Below are 19,590 nucleotides of genomic sequence, written 5' to 3'. Positions count from 1 at the left end.
GTTGAACCAGACGTCAAAAGTGCAGTTTGACGATTACGCCTCAATCCTTTACTAATCTATCGGGCTGAATGTAGACAAGATTGACTGGGACTGTGCTAACGAGGGCACGGAAGTTTTAAGCCACCTACGGTGATTTCCTCGGTGGTATCATCTTCAGCCTTGAAGAAGACGAAGCTACAGTTCTAGCCCATGAAAAAAACGTGTTTATGCCTTTCAGGAAGCAAACGCGCCGCTTACGAACTGGTACGTCCAATTGGAGTTGAAAAGGAGGATGTTCCCTAACTACAGTATGGAATTTTAGGACCAAAATGAGTTTTCACGGTACCCTTCAGTAATAGGGCCAATAAAAAACATATTTCAATCAATCATTCTAATAAAGAATATCAAGCAATGTTTCCTCAGCCAATGTTGAAAGTCACAGCACCACTGGGATGTTTTTTTTTCTTAACAAATGTGCATTGCAATAGTAGTACACTGTGCATGTGTCTTCTTTGCAACCTGTGCTGATATCCGGATAAGCTCAGAGGAGCAGCTTCAGTGTTAATGTACAATGCCTTCTCCTTCTCCAGTTCATTATCGTACAAGTACTTACACCTCCTCAGTTCTAACCTTGCACAAAAACAAGATCTCAATTTCGTTGAAAAGGACACCAACAAAAGCGCGATAGAGTACTGCTGATGGCGTCGTTGATTTCCGTTAATCTCCTGCCCAGAGAACGCAGTAATTAAAAAAGTTAACAAGGCGTATTCTTTATTTAAACAGGCCGTTTTTAACCATTGTTGATACTTAATACAGATACAATTTATACTCGCGAAAGAATAGCATTCACTGCGAAATGCCGGGTACGAAAGCAACTGCTACGCTGTCCTTTAGCGCACGAAGGTCCTCAGGCGCAAACGAAGCCTGATAAATGGTGAGATCACAGATAAGGCAACGTCGCTGCAAACCGGAAAGGGAGGCGAGATAAGAGCGTGGCTCTCTGACTTCGCAGACGGCAAACGACGGTGCACGAGTCTCCGTGTTGGACGTGTCTGCTATCGGTCAGAATGTCTCCGCGTGGCCACCACTATACGCTGGTGGGCTTCTCGAAGGAAGTAGACAGGCGACCGCTCTATTTCGTCGAACCTCTTCCAGGGACGAAACTATGCAGCGCGTGTGGGTTCGTATCAAAGGTGGTTGGGCTGCTTCCTTGCGGACACCTCCTCTGCAAACCATGCTACGAGCAATGTCAGCGAAGTGAAAAGGTTGCCTGCCCCCTGGAAGGAGACGCCTGCTCGGGCGAGGAAGTCATGTGGATAAGCCATCCGTCCAGAAGCATCTTGGAAAAGCAGGTGAGGTCGGCAATGTAGCTGTTAGGATCTATTTGTCATTTCGAGCATGTATGAAGTGCGGTTTTTGTCAGCACTTCGAAACGGAGCTAGGAATTGTCGTTGTGACGACAAAACAGTTAATTCTTCGCAACAGCCAGATGAGGTAGACGGTAGGAAGTACCAGATAGCTCAAATAAATCCAGAGCCATATTCCCAGATGAGGTAGTTGCTAAGTTCCACAGCGTTATCTCCTGAATTCCAATAACACCATCGAAACTGATTTTGAAAAATTAATTTCCATTCCCCTCTTATCGCACCAGTCCACGAGCTTCCAAAGACTTTCATTCAGTACAACCTGACAAGAACCACTCTTGATAACAGACTAAAGAACGCAATCATCTGCAAACAATTTGACCTTTGTACCGTCACCAATATCTTTTGCAATATCATCAATGTACACTAAGAAGAGCAATGGACACAACACTGAAACCTGCGGCAGTCCTGACAATACACGTAGACTATCCGACCTAACATAGTCACATTCAACAAACTGGGTGCGGTTTTCAAGGTAAGCCTTTATCCGTCGAACTATAATGTCGGGTAAACTAATCTCAGTTATTCTAGCCAGAAGTAAATTGTGCGGCATTCGGTCAAATGCCTTTGACAGGTCTAAAAATACTGCGTCTATTTGTTGGTGATTATCAATCGCGGTCGCAAAGTCATGAATGGCAGTTACTAGTTGTGTTACTGTGGATACGTTGCGCTAAATCCATGTTGGTACTCAACAAAACGTTGAGTACCAACAAAAAGTTGGTATCCTCAACAAAAAGTTGGTGTTTATCAATTTGTTGGTGATTATCAATCGCGGTCGCAAAGTCATGAATGGCAGTTACTAGTTGTGTTACTGTGGATACGTTGCGCTAAATCCATGTTGGTACTCAACAAAACGTTGAGTACCAACAAAAAGTTGGTATCCTCAACAAAAAGTTGGTGTTTATCAATTTGTTGGTGATTATCAATCGCGGTCGCAAAGTCATGAATGGCAGTTACTAGTTGTGTTACTGTGGATACGTTGCGCTAAATCCATGTTGGTACTCAACAAAACGTTGAGTACCAACAAAAAGTTGGTATCCTCAACAAAAAGTTGGTGTTTATCAATTTGTTGGTGATTATCAATCGCGGTCGCAAAGTCATGAATGGCAGTTACTAGTTGTGTTACTGTGGATACGTTGCGCTAAATCCATGTTGGTACTCAACAAAACGTTGAGTACCAACAAAAAGTTGGTATCCTCAACAAAAAGTTGGTATCCTCAAGGTGCTTCAATATATGGCTTGCTATTATATGTTTCCTTAGTTTTACATATTGCGTAGTTTATTTCCCGTGGGCAGGTAATCAAAATGTTTTCGGTTCATCGTGGGATTTGTATGTAGTGAGACTATTTGAGCAAGACTTGGCAACGCTCGCACAACACTTGCGCGCCAGCTTGAATGCGACTAATCGCATGTGCGCGGACGCCAAGAAATCCACTGTTTCGTATTGAGGCGCAATATGAATCCCCGTCATGATCTCCTTGCACTTTTGCGCCGTGTCGCATTATTTGCCATTCTGCGACATTTTGCCAGGCGCTCAATGCTTTTCAAATGACGTGAAGTGAACTGTGGCTTTAGCTGAATGTGAAACCTTTATTAACACCAAAAACAAAATAAATAAAAACAACGTTATCTCATGAGCCAACCATGGTATTGCCGGTGAGTCGCGGTCCTTTTGAAGCACAGGAACGAAAGAGCGTGGTCGATCGCAGCCATCGGAGTGGGAGAATGCACGCCAAGGGCAGTATGCGTGCGAAGTGCAGTCAGCCGCGTGTCGCGTTTTCTATTCGGCGTGTCGTTATTCGTCAAGTTGTAGCTACCTGCTTTCCACGACTTCCAGGGAAATGCTTGCGGGACTGAACAGGCGAAGTTATTTTCCGCACTAAGCGAGTAAAGAACATTAACTAATTGTCACTGATTAAAAAAAGAAACTGCATTGCTTTGTACATTTTTTTGTTGTATCTTCACGAACGTTTCCGCGAAAGTCCGAAGCACGGACAGCTGTACAAAATTTCATGCATGAAACAACTTAAACACAACTATTATAAAAGCTGCTTTTATTTCTTTGCCGACGGGAACTACCGCTGGCTGCCACTCTATACCCTGTAGTGAACTTGCGGTAGTTAAGTTCAGATCGGGATCGATGTTTCGGCGTTAGTTCAAGGGAAATAGATAAGGTGCTTAACGTGAATCAACGAATGACGGCCTCCAAAGCGCCCGGGAAGGCAGTTGCTCAGCGCGTGCACAAGCGACTACGGATATTGGAACATAAATCCCACGAAGTGGTTAGGAAATCTTAACAGAAAACAAAGTAATGTCGCGTCGTTCTTTGTTTTTTCTCCCCTGGTTTGTAGCGCTCCTTTTCCCTAAGCAACGCGCCAACTAGCCCAACAGCATATTTTACAAAAGTAATAAGCGATGAGAAGTCCGGTTACTGACATTTTGTTCTTTTCTACTCCACGACTCCTAAAATTCCCTGCAGCAAATAAAGATTCTGTTTTTCCCTTTTGGGCAAAATTACAGCCGAAAATTCCCCGAAAAAGGGAAAATTCCCCGCACGAAACATCTCTGCGCACAACGGCGCTGTTATCTGGCTATGCTCGCTGAGGCCAAACGAGTGAGGCCAAACATCCCTTCGCCCTCGCGCGGGTGCTTTTCGAGCTTGATAAATTTCTAGAGCAGCGTTCGGCGTTAATCCAGCGCACGGCGCAGTGACGCTGTAGCGGACGGTCGCAGGGCAACAAACCACGGCGCTGGGCAGGAACGAAGACCCGACCCGTTCTGCTTTTAAGTGCGAATGCACTTTATAAGCGACCCCAAACCATCCACCGCCGGCGTCGGCGGCGGCGGCGGCGTCCGCAGTGCTCCTCTATAAAGAAACAGCATCCGGCGCCAGGTTTCGATCCGCGGACTTTGCGGCCGCAGCGCGACGCTCTACCGACCAAGCCACGGACGCGACGTGATATCAGCGTTAGTGACGCGCCTTATATCTTTAACGCATTCAAACTACGTCGTCAGCGGCGTGCGTTGGCGACTCAGCGGCGTTATAGCGGCTTGATAACTGCGTGGTGTACACGTGATACTACAAACCCGATGGAAGAGATGGAAGAGAAGGCGGCGAGGCGGTGGGCTGCGGGGGCCGAGCGCAAGCGCCGCAAGCGGGCCGACAACCGTGCATTCGCACTTTCACATTCTCCCCCTCGGGGAAATGCGGGGGAATTCGAATGTGCATAACCTATGCAATTCAAAAACATATACTTCTTTTTTGTAGGCGATTTATGTTCGCCTGAGGTTGCGTATTAGTGCCTGTCGCATGCGTCCCCCGCTGCTCGATTTTAGAGAAGACGACACAACACACCGCAACGGCGGCTACAGTGACGCTCGCTTTTTCATTGCGTAGCGATGTTATAGTGTCGAAATTGCCTTTCCCGCATCGTGTCCGGCCGTGGGTTTAATATTCGTTACTGCGAGTCCTCCGAACACTGGGTTAATTGGCTGCTAGCATATGCTTTCGAGCATGTCTCGATAATATAGACGCCTCCGTTCCCCAGAAAAATCATCCATAATGTTAATTGACCATAACGAATCAAGGTAAACAACACAAACACTAAGGAACACATGCTGGAGGCGTCTCGCTTTTGAAGTGACATATTTCCTTTTTCAGCTGAGAGGAAAGCACGGTGCCTTTTTGCTTACCAGCCGCCACTGCCACCGCCGAACTGACAATAGAAGGGCACAGCCTTGCCTTTTGTGGATATCGAATATTGGCACCAACTGTTATCGTTACCTTGTCCTGAGCCTCAGCACTTGCTCTTTCCGGCGTATGTCGCACCGGGCAATCTTGTTTGGTGATAAAATGGTGTCGCCCGGTCGTTTCTAGGCTAGAGTGTTGTTCCCAGATCACGAATGTTCCCGATCTAATTCAATGGTACAGGAAGGGCGAGGGTTCCCAGATAAATGCATGCTTCGGGCAACAGTGAATTTCGGGTACGTGCTGGGTCCTTTCGCGGTCACCAGTCATTTATTTGTATTTTTGCTTTGTGGAAACGGGTCCACAATAACGAGATAAAAATGCCTGTATCTACCTATTTCGTCCTCAAAATAGCCGTCCATAGTCCTGACTGCGCGTTTCGATATTAACGGGGCAGAACTGCATGGCGAGAGCCCAGCCGCCGCAAATTTTGTCCATGTTGCGGGTTGTCCATATTAATGGGTCTATATTAACGAGGCATGACTGTATCATATTTGTGATGCAGTTCCTTTTGCACCGGTTGCTCCTTCTCTTTATGTAACTCACAGCCTTTGCCATCGCCTTGGAGTGCATATACGGTTTTAGCGTATTTCGTTTTGCTGTTTTCCTAATAAGAACGCGAAAAATGCCTCCTGCGTGCCTCTAGTCGGGCGATTCTCTCCTCTTAATAAGATCTCCGAGGTCATTTTTTTTTTCGCATTATCTGGTATTTTTTTACTGTATTGAGTGTACAAACGCGGGGTTGGTTTTCTCTAGGTTTTCTTATTCGGTAATTTGAGGCCAACGTATTTCCTACTAAAGTAAAATTCCTTTGATTCGCCTGTAATTACAATACTGAAGTCACCGCTGTAGGCCCAATATATCTCTGACACAGGTAATGGGTCAAAGCCTACGACGCATCACTAGAAGCGTCTTTTGTTACCTAGAGGCAAGGCTCTGCGATAGTTTAGGGTACGCGTGCTGGGCTTACATATTGAGGATAAATTATCGCAACCTGCACCCGTTAACTTTTATATCTTTTGTTAGTCTCCGGCTTCTGCTGTAAGCCATTTTGTCGCAATGTTTGGGACATAAACAAAGATAACACGAGATGCTTCCCTAATGCGGCATTTAATGATTTTTCATTAGCCATGATGTAGTCTGCATCCCTTACCAATGGCAAACGAAAGCACAAAAACATAGTCGCTTTTTTTTATTTAGGCGAGAATGTGCATGTGGAATTTTTTTCGTCTAAGGAAATGTATTAATCGAAAGAAAATTATTTTATAACCTATATTCTCGAAACTAAAAGCCGTGCTTTAATATTTGGTCTACCACTATATATCTACACCAAGGGGGCCACGTGGGAGTTTGTTAAATTCTAAAGGGGATATCAGTAATGACGAGTTTGAAGAAATTGGTGGGGAACAGCATAGACAGTGCAAAGCAAAGCGAGGAAACGTTCTCGATTGATTGATTGTAGGGTTTAACGCGCCGATCGACGCAACGCAGGCCATGAGGCGCGCCATAGTGGAGGTCTACGGATTAATTTTGACAACGTGGGGACTTTTAACGTACGCTGAAATCTCGTACACACGGGCGTTTTTGTTTTTCGCCTCCATCAGAAAAGTGGGCACCGCGACCGGAAATCGAACCCGCGACCTCGTGCTCAGCAGCACAACGCCTTAGCTACTGAGCCACCACGGCGGGCGAGGAAACGTTCTCACATGACCGCAAAACAGGTTGGCCTAAATGTAACCCTGTGCCGTCCAACTGCTCCGCCACTTATGCCGATTTGTGAAACGTCAGCAGCCAGAAAGATTATTGTGTTGACGTAAGCACCCTTGCGTGTTTGAATGCCAAAGCTGCATGGCATTTAGAATGGGTGTATCGGCAATAAGCATTCGACGGGAGCTGGGTTCTTCCGTTCCCAATCCCCATGAGTGGGTAGGAAGGACTGGTACCTGTTATAGGGACTTAGGTGTCAAGAGAATCGAGAGACCAACGCGAGCTTCTGACTCCAGCTGTAGCCGTCGTTGGCCCATACTTTCTTGAATGGGCATGGGACCATTCCGAAGACCATGATGAACTTTCTTACTGAAAAGCTACAAATCTGTATTATGGTACGTTTAAAAAAAGCAGCGTGACAGAGACGATATATGGCTGTAAAGCGTCGCTGGGCGAAGCCATTTTAAACTTTAAAGGAAATTTGCAGGTTTAAGTTTACTCGACGTCCCCGTGGCACGGGCCGTATTGTTAGAGTAGTTGCAAAGGTACCTACAAGTAACCGCTTGTCCTTGGGTTTCATAACGGTTCCTGCAGTATAACGGCCGCTCCATCGCCATTGTATGGATGGTTCTTCTCACGTTCCTAGCACGAGAGAATGGCCACATTTCTCCTGTTGACGGATTTATGCAGCGGCCTTTTCACAAACCTCGAACGGAGCCCTTAGGAATTATACTTCCCAATACAGCGGCCTGAGATATACGTATAGGACAAGAGATGTGAATGAACAAAACTATACATTGCGAGTTTTTAGGAGACACACCAGTTTCTTCCCTGATGGGTTTAAAAACTTCCGCCCATGGTGTTTGCAAATTTTGTTTCCTGCACAGGCCAAAGTTTCGCAGTTATCTCACTCTTTGCTTTAATATAAAAAAACGGGGTATCACCTAATCCAACTCCTTTTCGAATGCAGGTTTCGTGCTGGAATCACACCAATGGCTGCAATGTCATCACTGCTGCTGCGGACATTTCCAAGCACTTTCACGGCGAGTGTGAACACCACATGGCAAGATGCCCTAAATGCTCGACGAAAATCCTTGCCTCCGATGTGTGCGCACATCTTGAAAACCACTGTGATGCTTCAAAGATACCCAGGGCGGCCGCATTCCAAGCGATACAAACTGTTTGCGAAGAACAGCAACATCCCAGTATGACATGCTCAGACGACACGAAGCTGAGCCGAGAATTTGCCAATTTCAGCAAACGCATTCTAGCCCAGTTCAAGGAATTTTTGCTTGGTGCTACACTTTCTGACTATGCACCCGAGGACGAAAGACACTCAAGTCGAAGTCTACTCCAAGACACTGCTAGCCGAAGCCAGTATCAAACGGCTGAAAAAACCGGTCAGGGTGAAGACTTCGGGGACAAAGGCAATGTTATTCAGCAAGCTTTGAATCACGGTTTCTTAGAAAAAATTGAGGCACTGGAGCAAACAGTAAAGCAGGGGATGCAAAAAAGCATAGATCAGGACGAGTTGGCGGGGCAGTTCTCTGAATTAAGGGAAATGATAGGAGACGGACGGCGTGACACGAAGGCTGAACTTGAAGGAATATCAATGGCAATTGATTCCGAATGCGGTCGAATAGTCGATTTAATCCTGAATACTTTTTCTTCCCCCCTCTCCTGCATGCCTTTTGCCACAACGTACACGTGGACGTTTGAAGGATATGCGTCGCTACTGCAAAAACTTCAAAAAGACAAGTACGTTGTGAAACAAATGCTTGAGCCGGTATACCTGCGAGGCTACTGCGTGTCAGCAGGCGTCGCTATATTTGAAAAAACAGGCACCATGTATTTCCTCTTTCAATTGCACAAAGGAAAGCTGGATGAGTTTCTGCAGTGGCCTTTCAATCTACGAATGAGGTTCCGTATCCTTCACCCCGAGAGTCCAGAGAAACTGGAGCACTGTACAAGACCATCAATTACTTCCAAGGAAAGCTTTTTTAGACCGCAAAAGGTAGCCCAATATGACGTTCTAATTCCGACCAAATGTTTTACGCTTGCTGAGTTGGAGAACCAAGGCTTCGTCAAGGATGGCCGAATGCTCCTCAGGTAGGACATCTTGCATATTAAATACACTATTTAATTTATTAATATACGAACTGTTCCCGTATGCGCTCACGCACACAGTGAAGATTTTTGTGGGCCGCCAAGAGCATGCGATGGAGCGCCGAGCTTTCTTTAGACAAGGTTTCCTTACAGCCGCCGAAATGCATGTTGAAGAACGTTTACGTCCAGGCGAACACAGGATTTGATTTGATTTGATTCTTTATTTTGTGGCAAAACCAAGGGCAGGCTGAGACTAAAGGCGAACGTGGCCTGACAAAGGCCTCAGCCACCCGATTTACAGCGTACATAATAACACGTCTGTTCACAAATTTAAACATGATAGCGCAATCGTAATAGAGAACTAGCACAAAGCAAAGTCATTACTACATTTCTTATGCATTATACAAAGGATAGGACTCAAATTCACAAAGGGATCACAATGTACACATAAACGCCGTAATTCGTACGCATGAACTTTAATCAGTTACACTGCTATGTCACAATTACGTATTAATATATTTTTGTTTGTAATTGTTTTTAATTTCTACCTTTAGGGGAACATGTACACATATACTTCGAACCCTTAATTATATATCAGTATTGCGAGCGTTTGCTTAAGTACACTTCTTTGAGCTGTTTTTTAAACGTAACTTCACTGGCGTCGAAGGTTAGTTTTCTCCTAATAATTTATTTAATATTTCAGTTGGCTGGTACAGGAAAGATTGCTCACCATAGTTCGTTCTTACTTTTGGAGTGTGCCGTATTGTATGTCTGAGATGATAGCCAGAAGATTTATTGTTAACTTGATTGTGGGTCTTTTGCTTATAAATGGTGTGCAGAACCTTCATGTAATAGATTTGGTCAGCTCGAAGCATTGAATATTCAGTAAATAAAGGACTTGTCCTCAAATCTGCGTAACAGCCACGATAATCTAAATATATGCGCAAAATTCTTTTTTGCAATACAATCAGCCTGTTATAATTAGTTTTAGTTGTGGTCCCCCCACAAGGCAAAACATTACGGTCCCAGTCAGTTCTCTAGTCTCTCACTGGCTCACTCAGAACTGAATTAGCACTTGTCGTGAGCTTAGTTTGCTATGTTAACAAGGCTGCGCTAGAGACGGAATGTAATGAGTGGTTTGTCCGCAACCTTTATGTACCAACGCATACGTCACAATTGCCATTTTACAGTGAAAATCCGGGAATAACCGCTGATATGTCTCCTTTCGACATGCTTTGCACACGGAATGCTTCCTAAAATAAGCAGGAAGAGGAGGACGCAGTTCGCATTGGGGAAGAGTCCTTATTCTAGGAACCCTTGAGACCATCCGGCTTCTTGGTCACTTTTCACTAGCCAAAGCTGGTCGTCAGGGTGCAAGCTGGACAGGGCTCTCTGCCAGTGCTCAGGGGACGGGAAGGAAAGAAGGGTAGGTTGGGGTTAAAATCGCAGCCCCACGCAATATGGTAAAGCGTGCTAGAGGCCTCACAGAAGCGGCATTGCGAGGAGCACAGGGTGGGGGCCAGATTGTGGGCTGTAGTTGGGTTGCGAAAGGTTTTGGTTTGGATGCCTTGAAAGTTGCGTTCTTGTTCTTTTGATAGGTTTTTGTGTGTAGGAGGGTAAATTGTTCTGTGCAGGCGGTAGTGCTGCGTGATGTCTTTGTAGGATAAGAGAGGACAGACACATCACTGCTCGACGACCATCTTACTAGCCTGGTGTGTCAGATCTCGGGCATGTTGGTGGGTAGCTTGTTGGCTCGGGCATGTTGGTGGAGGATGCTGCAGTAGAATTTGTGTGGCGGGGAATGAGATGAAGCCGCTCAAGAAAGTTCTGCATGCTTGTTGGCAGTCCGTAAAAAATGATCTCTGCAGGAGTTTGATCAATTGCTAGGGCTATGGCCACTTCTTCCTGTAGCGCATGGGTTGTAGGAATTGATGCATTTGTGAGGAGGGCTTGAGCTGTAGTCACCATAGCGGTCATGGCACAGACGCAGCCTCCGGGATAGGAGGCTGCGTCTCTGTATACTGAAGTGGAGGTCTGGCCGTACTGTTTGAAGATAGCTTTCGCTTTGGCGGATCTTCGATCCTGGTGGTGTGTTGGATGCATGCTCGGTGACAGTGGGGCCACATCAATAAATTGGCGAATTTCATGCTGAAGCTACGGCGTATCGGCCGGGGGGTGTTGAAGCGGTGAGCCCAGACAGAGCTTCTTCAGAATTTTTCTGGCGGTGGAGGTGGAGCTCAGGCGTTTTATTTGGTTCATATGATAACCCTCGAGGAGTTCATCCAAAGTATTATAAACTCCCAAGTGTAGGATTTTCTCTGTTGAGGTGGTGACAGGTAGTCCCAACGCCAGCTTGTATGCTTTGCGTATGATAGTTTCTGGCTTGTCGCTAAGGTGTGTTGCTGAGCACAAGCTCGCGGGTTCGATTCCCGGCCGCGGCGGCCGCTTTTCTGATGAAGGCAAAAAGCAAAAACACCCGTGTGTACGAGATTTCGGCGCACGTTATAGATCTCCAGGTGGTCAAAATTAATCTGGAGCCCTCCACTACGGCGCTCCTCATCGCCTGCGTTGCTTCGGCGCATTAAACCCTACAATCAATCAGTTTCTGCCAATCAGTTTAAGCCTTCAAGAGCACAGCGTAGGGGTGGGCGTAAGTAACCCTAGAGATGACAAAGGCTGCGACTAGCCTTAGCACATCCGCCTCTCGCATACCCCTCTTGTTTGTGCTGACCCTTCGGATCATGTAGGAGACTTTGTCTATAGTTGCTTGAGTCGGTCCAGCAGATTGGTGTTGCCGCGATCCGCTTGTAGAAGCACGAATAAGATTCTTACCTCTTGAGTTGGAACAATACGGTGGCTATCCACTTCTAGGCAGATGGTTGGCGACCCTGGAGGGAGTATTTTGCGTGGTGAGGCGATAAGCAGCTGAGATCTTTGCGGCACACATGCTAGGCCACATACATTGTTGTGCGTTTTGCAGACAATGTCGCCCACCTGTTGTAGGTTTGTATCCATTTCCCCCATTGACCCATGAGTGGCCCATCTGGTGACGTCATCCGGATATAATCCATGGCGTATGCCTGGTATGTCATCCAGGAGCGGAGGGAGGCCTATGAGGGGTATTTTTAAGGGCAAGGGGGAAAAGACCGCACCCTGGGGTGTGCCCTTGTTGCCAAGAGAAAATGTATTGGACTTTAAAATCTCCCATCTTGATAATAGCCTTTCGGCAATCGATGAAGTCTCAAATGAATTTGTAGGTGCGTCCCCCGCAGTTAAGGCCATTCAGTTGTTCAAGTATGGCCGTACGACTGACATTGTCAAACGCACCTTTTTAAGTCAAGGCTAAGAAGGGTTCCGGGCTATCCCTCCAGCATTTCAACATAACCTCTTCCTTCAGTTAAAGAAGGATATCCTGCGTGGAGAGGTGATTGAGAAATCCACACATAGTATATGGGAACATGTTCTTTTGTCCGAGGTACTGCTGTAGCCTTTTGTGGGTGGCGTGCCCTAGAAGCTGTCCCAAACACGAGGTTACTGATATAGGGCGCAGGTTCTTGGTGCTCTGTGGTCTTCTAGACTTCGGATTTAGGCGCACATCTGCCGCCTTTGATTCTTCTGGAAGTCTGCCCCACCTCCATACCATGTTCAGGTGGGCGGTGAGTTCAATATTGGAATCGTTCAGCATTCAAGTTCGCTAGAAGCTTGTTCGTTATGCCGTCCACCCCTGCGGCTGTGTTGCGTCTGATGGTTTGCAGTGCCGCTTTTACTTCATGGTTGTAGATTTCTTCATCCATTTTGTAATTTGGTTTTCCCTAGTGCGGCGGTAGTGGCGTTTTCGTATGGACGAGGAGGTATTTGTCCAGGAGGGACTTAACGAGGGCAGTGGAATCTCCTGGGTGAGAGTGAGTTATTTTTTGTGTGGTCTGATGTGACTGAGTCTTGCTTTTTGAAGGATCCATAAGATATCTGAGCAGTCTCCAGTTTCTTGATGTACTGAGTCTGCACCGGAGAATGTCGCAAAGGGATAACCGGCTTTATTTGCACAGGTGAGCCGCATAGCGAGCTGCTTTTTCTGTTAGAAGGGCTACCCTCCTCTTCAAACGACGATCTAGGCGATGTCCTTTGAGGTGTTTGATGAGGCTTCTTCCCGCTTCCCATAAGTGGAGGAGGTGAGGGTCTACACAAAGGGCTGTAGTGGTTGTCCAAATTTTTCTTGTGAAACAATTCATATCTTTGCGGAGTTGGATGGTCCATTCCTGTGAGTGAGCAATGGGGTGGTTGCTCTGTCAAGTCGGGCTTGTTCCCTTCGCTCAGGAAATTTAGGCCAATCCGTGAGGCTCGAACTGCCCAGAGGGACACGGCATTCTTCTCCAAGTATTGTCGTTGCTAGGATGAAATGGTCACTTCCTAGGTTTTCCCCGCTGTGAGACCACATAGCAGTGACGTTCCCCGTAGTGATGGAGAGATCAGGGGGCGTGTCTTTAGAGACGCTGTTACCCATGCGTGTGGGAGTATTCAGGTCCGACAGCAGGATGAAGTTTCCTCCTGAAGGGTGAAGTGAAAAGTGGTTCCTCTCTTGTTGGTGTAACGTCAGTAAAACAGACAACTTCATAGGGAGCTTGCCGCGCTCAAGGCAATAATTAGACAAGGGGGCAAACACTACATCATATAATTCCTAAAATAAGGATCGCATTTTCTACCGATAATGTCCGCAAGCCGTGTTTGCATTTAGGCAAATAAGATACTTGTTCATATGTGTGCCATGGTTGGAACTACACGACCAAAATGCATAACGGCTTGTTACAAAGAACGGAGACATGTGTTTCATGGACGTCCAAGAATGTGTACTTTGATGACAGGCAGAAATTGCCTTGTTGGTACGCAATACAAACCACGCTATTTCATTCGTTACAAAACGATGCTTCGTTTCCTATCCTTGTTTTGGGTGTTATTCTTTGGATATAATAATACAGAATGTGATAACTTTTTTGTAATGATCTACTCAATGATGTGTTTTTGTTTCATTTCTTTTTTTCTGCAGTCTTGAACTCGAGCCTATTGACGGCGCAGCGGAGTGAAGACGGTCTCCAGAATACGAAGTCCGAAACACAAGTGTGGTTCTCCCCGGAAGTTCGCTCCGAAATGAAAACAAACTTTCCTGACGGGAATAAACGCCCGGACGGCATGAAAACAAAGGAACAAAAACACATCACAGGCGTGCAGTAAATGACGGGAAAAAACTAGAGTTTTAAAGCGCAGCTAGAAAAAATGGTTATTCCTAATTGTGGAGACACTTTTACTTTTCTTGTCCCAACGACTTTTTTCCGACCGTGATAAATATCTGTGTGATAGCAACCAAAAAGAAACTCCACTATGTAGTAAAAAGCTGCCGTGACTTGTACTGCCCATTGTTTTCTTTGTAGGATGCAGTGTTATCGTAAGTATTTAAAACTTTTCGGGTAAATATTGTAAGTTGTCTTCAATGTCAGTCAAAAAAAAATCACGGGAGCTTTGCAAGAGAAACATGGTTAAAACACGAAACGTTCCTCCATGCAACCTGCGTCAAAGCGAAAATTCAAAATTCAAACTGCTTCGACCGTTTTCTTCTGATCACTTTGCAGAGTTTATGAAAAACAAACATCATGAATAGAAACCCTGAGCCTGTGCTTCCTTCAAGATGACACTTCGGCCAAATGATCAATAATCCTAAAGTAGTGTACGACCAAAATGATTCCCGCCATGACTAATGTGCCCCGCTTATTAGTTGTTCACTCTTTTTTTACCCGTTCTAAATCAAAAGTACATAATTATTCACTACGTTTACTTCTGTTTTTTATCTTGTATTAAATAACCTGTATGTGTACATAGTCGTAAAATGTTGTTGTAAATATGGCTTCTTTCACTGACTTGTAGTGCAGTAAATGCCACGTGGAAAATAAAACATAACAAAAAGAGAGTGGTGCAATCTGATGGACGTCGGTTTTAAAACCTGGGGGACTAACGTTTGATTCAGCAGACAGGAAGCATTTTTTTTATTTTCTGAAGAATGTTTCGCGTTCTGCCATTATCATCTTGTTCTCCTTCCTCTTCTTGTTCTTGTGCCCTGCTATTGTCTACAGGCGACTTTCCTGCAGTCCTTTTTCGCGTAGAGCGCACCAGTCAGGCACATAAAGCTTCGCTTTAAAATGGTACACTGCAACTGTGTTCTGGAAACAACAGTTCACCATCGGATATTTTGCACGTACTTATCGGGTTTTCTCTTTATTAAAAATTATTTTTGTCGCTTTCGTGAAATAGAATTCGCCATAGAAGAATTTAAACAAGTCAACAGTACTTCGTGTACGGTGGAATAATTCTAGCCTTCTTCATTTCATTTGTAGACAACGCTCGCTCACGCTCATTTCACAGGGGAATCTGAAGTTTACTCTAAAGTCATCCCAAATTTCGCGAGCGACAGCAAATCCGTTCTGTGTATTATAACGTGACCATGACTTAGCACGGACTTTATTGAAACGGGCTCAAGAACTGAAACCCTTCCCGTTCCACCTAGGTATAACGGGTAATTTAAAAAATTGAGAATGGACGTATGGATTTAAAATTTAAAAAAAACGAAAAAGGTAATAAACAAGATAATTACACACTAAAAATTTCAGAAGAAATGACAATACTAGTTAACGCTAATATTCAACAATACTAACCCCTCAAATATTTTGTCGCAATTTCACTCACACACAGAAACGTAGCACGGACAGACATTCTTGTTGCGGGTGAAATGCAATTGGTTGAAACTGAATCTTCATGAAAAATGGTAGTCGTCATTTTTACTCACCGGCCTCGCACCACGATTACGTCTAACGTGGACCCGAAATCTCTCATAGGGGCTCCAAAAATACCACTTGCGTATTGCACAAACAGTAAATATAGATACAATGTGGCTAAAAATACCGTTGGAAGAACTTTGCTGCAACGTTTGGTGTCTTACATTATGTTTGAGCGGGCATGGGTGGTTTTATTTTCAGGTCAAAGCCAGAAATGTATGGTTAACTAGTCCGAAAACAGCTGATGGACTGCAGATCTCAGGGAACTTTCGTTTTTGCGGGTAAGAATGTCGCAGTTGGGATGCTTCAATAAAGCCATGACAGGATATATCATACAAGGAATGCCACTCCATGGCATCGGAAAACGGTACCGACAATAAACTAGCTCCGGAGTTCGTCCTTTTTGTTGACGTTTTGTTCATTGTCAGCTCCAACGAAACCCATTCGCAGTATTACTGAATGCTCTAAACAAACCCTTATATTTGTTGTTATTTTCTTTGCAAACTACAATTCAAACCCGTGAGTAACGCAAGACCATGGAGACGGCATCACCTGGCCAAGAGAACGACTCAACCATGTTATAGCTCCCGGATTTTTTTTTACTATGATAGTACCAGTTGGATATGTTCAAGAGAATAAGTTACCTATTCTCAAATGGAAAGAATAAAAACAGCTCAATCAGCATAACTAATTACAAGGAAAGCAAATCCTCTTTTCGGAGGCAGCAGGGTTAAAAAAGGCAAGAGAACAGTGACGTAGGTAGAGAGAGAATCAAAGAAATGCTGACGATTACGCACTCGCTAATGCTAAATTTGTGCGCAGGGCAAACTGGAGTCTTCTGGGTGACTGCGCAAACACAGGGAGTACGGGCTGTGTTCGTCAGGTGAAATACTTTTCGAAACAACAAAACAATATTTTCTAGCTTGAAAGGTTTTTGAAAGGTAACAAATCCCACTAGAACACATTGCAATGGCATCTCTCTGAGTATTTAGTGATTTACTTATTTACACTAGTAACACATTTTGAGTATATTTTGTAAGCATAATCATCATCGTTTGTTTACTCTTAAAGGACCTTTTTTGGCCTTACGTTAGGGGGGACCGGAGGCGTTAGGCTGCAAATGATCATAATAACGTCGAAAAAACACCAAAGCAGCAATAATAACAAGAATACAATGATGAAGGAAAAGGAAGGGCATGCCAGCTTACATATATTTATTAGAAACAAAAACAAAATGTATTGGTGACATGACCTTCCGCATTATTTGCCTCGTGAGCTGTGTTGTTTCACGTATTTCAAAAACGCGAACTACATCATTCAGTTTGTGTCCCATGTCATACAATAGAAACGGTAAGAACTAAAACGGTGTTGTTGAAACAACAACGGAGCGGGTGTTTCTTTTATATACACAAAATTGCTCGTCTCTGCTAACGAATAATAGTTTCTTCTTTTAAATCATAATGTGTCTACCAGTTTTTAAATGTCAGAAGTAAATTATACGGTTGTATGTTTCTTGCCGTACTCATTCTATGGCTAGCCAACGCTTCGTCACACTCAGCACACCAGTCCGGGGTGTTTTACTTACTATAAGCACAGATTTCGCCATACTGGGGCCCGAGAAATAAAATTTGTTGCCTCTGACAAATGACGAAACTTTAAAGTCACGGTGGCCCTCCGGTTTTATGCCATGACATAACTGGTGCGGAAGCAAACTCTGGGGCGGAGCACCATGACTGCACTTCAGAAGTTCGATGAGGTGGAGCGCCCCATGTTACCTTCAACCGAAGTATGCAGTCGCCGGCTAAGAAGAGGAGAGCTTCATGGAAGACGGGCTGGTCGGCGCGAGGTGACGTCACTACCCTTCATCGAAGAACGTGGTGTATGTGCTCTCCGAAACAAACTTATTCGCGTATGTACGTACAGTCGGCCGAATCTTTATATATAGCGTGCGACAGCGGAGATTGTTTCGTCTCATGACGCTCTTTCAAAAAAACAGCATAGCAGACGATGCGCCCAGCTGATCGCGTCTTCTGAGCATACACTTAATATCGACCATCTGTTTGCAGCTTTGTTTAAGTCATACAGCTCTGAAGTATGAGAAGTCGCAGCTCGCGTGCTGCTTAAAGCGTTGGCCGACTGCACGTGCCCCTTGCCAAGTGGTAATCATCCTGAATACGCACGCAGTAGCTGTGGTGCGCTATGATACCCACGCGATACCTACCCTGACGATGCTATTCGGGTTGAGGAAGAGAATAGGGTGATAACAAAAAAGCTACCTACAACAAAAGCTAATAACAAGCTACCTCTACCAAGGAAAGCTACGAAGCAAAGGCTTCCCCCCATTACATGAGAGAGCAGTTTCAGGAACAGTGTTCCTGTGTTAGCATGTTTTCGCACCCGACCAGCACCCCAAGATGATTTAAAGCCTCCATTTGGAATTCCGAAGATGCCAATCGCGCAATTAAGTGATTATTTCAGCATTCTTTAATAAATATGACCAAGAGGTGTCTACAAGGACATGAAGGCTTTGAGCCACACATGATGATTTCCTCGGTGCTAACACGTTCCACTTTGAAGAAGGCGAAGCTACATTTCGGGCGAATCACAAAAACGTGTTTGTACATTTCATAAATAAAACGCATGGCTTACGAACTGATACATTCAACATTTAAAAAATAGAATATTTCAGACCCACATTGCGGATTTCTTAGTTGTGGAATGATCTATCAGGCTACCCTACATTTATCGGGCTACCCTGTTTAGCGAACACGTACTTCGTGTTTAAGGGTGTTTTCTACAAACAAGTTCACGGAACAGCCGTGGGGGCTTCAATTTCGGTAATAGCCGGCAATTTTACAATGGAGTCTGTAGAATTACGAGCGCTTTCGTTCTTCTCTCCAGCCCCGAAGATTTTCCTTCGCTACGTTGACGACTGCTTTTGCAGAATTGAGAAAGAAGATTTGGACTCAATGGCGCATCACTTAAACTGCATTGAAGATTCGATTCAGTTCACAGTGGAAAAACAAAACAACGGCGAATTGCCCTTCCTGGACGTTATAATCAAACGCGATGGTACTAAACTCTCCTTCGCAGTTTTTAGAAAAAGCACGCACACGGTACGATACGTGAACTTCAAGTCGGTGCACGCTGCAGCGCACAAAAGGTCCGTGGTGTCTTCTTTAATGCAACGTTCCCGCACTATCTGCTCCACGGCTGCCGACAACTCGACTGATGTCCAACGTCTACGTCGCGACCTGTCTGCAAGCGGCTACCCGGATTCCTTCATGACTTCGGTTGAAAAGAAGTTGAATTGCGCCTCTGCAGCCTCGGAAAGATGCTCAAAATGATGCAGCATTCCGCACGGGCCGGGAGTGAGCGAGAATTTGGCCCGAGTCCTGCGCACGCATGACGTGCGCGTTGCCCACGTTCGTACCCAGAAGCTAAAGGACGCTCTTTTGAAAGTGGAAGATAGATTACCAAAAGAACGATTTCCCGGTGTTGTATACGAAGTGCCATGCGCAAACTGTGATAGATTGTACATAGGGGAATCTGATAATTTCGAAAGACGGTGAAAAGAGCATTGTAATGACGTAAAGAAAGGAAACGCGTCCACTAATGCCCTCGCGGGACATGCACAATCGTCTAACCATGAGATAGACTGGGGCAAGGCACGTGATGTCGCCACCAAGAAAGACTTCGCCTCTAGGCTGTATCTTGAATCTTTGTGATACAGATGATCAAAAACACTCTGAACCGTACTGACGGCAATCTTCCTCCCGTCTACGCAAGGTGTTTAGGTCACGTGCTT

General features: G+C 45.1%; 1 long non-coding RNA gene across 1 annotated transcript; it reads left to right on the top strand.

Annotated features, from left to right (window-relative positions):
• Positions 1-983: 983 nt before the first annotated feature.
• On the top strand, positions 984-14,918 carry LOC144142875 (uncharacterized). The gene is made up of 3 exons (XR_013317062.1): positions 984-1,331; positions 7,829-8,967; positions 14,006-14,918. It is a non-coding gene; the product is annotated as an uncharacterized LOC144142875 (long non-coding RNA).
• Positions 14,919-19,590: the final 4,672 nt, after the last annotated feature.

The sequence above is a fragment of the Haemaphysalis longicornis genome, unplaced genomic scaffold, assembly GCF_048455015.1.
Source record: "Haemaphysalis longicornis isolate Haplotype H1 unplaced genomic scaffold, Haemaphysalis longicornis Haplotype H1 scaffold_6, whole genome shotgun sequence".
Taxonomy (NCBI): Eukaryota; Metazoa; Arthropoda; class Arachnida; order Ixodida; family Ixodidae; genus Haemaphysalis; species Haemaphysalis longicornis.
The sequence above is the reverse complement of the archived record's forward strand: the minus strand, read 5'-3'. Positions and strand labels throughout refer to the sequence as shown.